This window comes from Cebus imitator, unplaced genomic scaffold, assembly GCF_001604975.1.
Source record: "Cebus imitator isolate Cc_AM_T3 unplaced genomic scaffold, Cebus_imitator-1.0 Scaffold444, whole genome shotgun sequence".
NCBI lineage: Eukaryota > Metazoa > Chordata > Mammalia > Primates > Cebidae > Cebus > Cebus imitator.
In genome coordinates this window covers 2904083-2905802 of record NW_016107759.1, presented here as the reverse complement: position 1 = coordinate 2905802, position 1720 = coordinate 2904083, and the positions used below count along the sequence as shown (strand labels likewise).

General features: G+C 56.0%; 1 long non-coding RNA gene across 1 annotated transcript in view; it reads right to left on the bottom strand.

The window, feature by feature from the left end:
• Positions 1-1078: 1078 nt before the first annotated feature.
• The window catches only part of LOC108290963, a 4422-nt gene continuing 3780 nt past the window's right edge, over positions 1079-1720 (bottom strand). The window contains exon 3 of the long non-coding RNA XR_001819767.2: positions 1079-1234. This is a non-coding gene — a long non-coding RNA (uncharacterized LOC108290963). The remainder of the gene's footprint in view (positions 1235-1720) is intronic.

Here is a 1720-nt window from a genome sequence, read left to right as displayed (position 1 = left end):
CATGGTGGCGTGTGCCTGTAATCCCAGCTACTCAGGAGGTTGAGGCAGGAGAATTGCCTGAACCCAGGAGGCAGAGGTTGCGGTGAGCCGAGATCACGCCATTGCACTCCAGCCTGGGTAACAAGAGTGAGACTCCGTCTCAAAACAAACAAACAAACTAACCAAAATAAAACAAATTAGCCGGGTTGGTGGTGTGCCTATAGGTCCAGCTACTGGGAGGCTGAGGCAGGAGAATGGCTTGAACCTGGGAGGCGGAGGTTGCGTGAGCTGAGATCACACCATTGCAATCCAGCCTGGGCAACAGAGTGAGACTCCACCTCAAAAAAAAAGAATCCTCAGACCCAGGAGGCATATACCAGTGGGGGAGTGGGGTCCATCCCACAGAGCTGCTGGCCTGGGCCTAGCAGGTGCCATGTCCAGACCAGACTGTAAAGGGCTGGGTCATGTGCCTTGGCTAAGGGTTGGGACACCCAGGGTGCAGGAAGGGTAGCATAATCTAATCCTCACAAAGATGCCATTGGTGTGGGGCCCAGGAGACCCAGAGCCTGGACAGACTGGAGCAGTGAGCAGAGGTCTCAGATAGGCTGGCCTGGACCCTCACAATGGCCCTGTCCCACTAAGTACAGGCTCCACACCAGACACTGCCCACTCTGCTCTTTGCAGGCACCTGCTGGTAGCCTCAGGGCAGGGACTTTGCCCCTCTGAGCTCTGTCTTCCAGAGGCCTTGGAAACCCCACCCTACCCCTGGACTGATAGGAGGAGCTGGAGGACACAGAAAGGGTCTCAGAGCAGAAGTGGCTGGTGTAGGCCTCACAGAAAGAGCGGGGCACGCCACAGAGGGGGATCCAGACTCTGGGGTATGAGGTCCCACAGACTCCCCCAGCACTGCTCCTACTAGGTCTATGGACCTGTTCCCATAGGAAAGTGGTCCACAGAGGCCTTTGCCATGGGAGTGGAAAGGAGGCTTTGCATTGTCTGTGATAGAAATGATCCCTCATTCTAGAGCTGTGCTGCAGCCAGTACTGGAGCATAGGGTGGCTGTGTTAGAAAAGAGAAGATAATTTCACTGTACCTGTGCAGCTTATTTGGGAAAAGTGTAGAGTTCTTGAAAACTTGCTGGCCAGCTGGATGCTGGGGGAGGCTCTGCTTCTCCAGGCAAGGCTGTGGCAATGCCCGACAGGACCGTGGGCCCTCTCCTGGAGTGCCTGGTTCTGCCACCAGCACATCTGCAGGCCTGTGTGGAATGGAGCAGGGAATGTGCACTGAGCAGGGAAAGTGCTGCTAGCCACACCCCATTGGTTAGGGTGCCCTTACCCCAGCATTCTGTGGGTATCCAGACTGGGATCTGCCCCTCAGAGGACCCCCCTGGGCTCCCACCCTGATGGTCTGGTATCTGCTCCCTCCTGGTTTTCAGATGGGGAGAGTGTCCAATGTGCAAGATCAGGCAGGAGCCTCAGAGAACAGAGAGGCAATGGGGGAAAGCCACGTCCGCCACTGCTGGCTTTGGGGATGAAGGCAGCTGTGAGATAAGGGTCTCAAGCAGCATTTGAAGCTGAAAGCAAGGAGATGGATTCTCATCAAGAGCCTCCAGGGAAGGCTGGGCGCGGTGGCTCACGCCTATAATCCCAGCACTTTGGGAGGCCGAGGCGGGTGGATCACGAGGTCAAGAGATCGAGACCATCCTGGTCAACATGGTGAAACCCCGTCTCTACTAAAAATA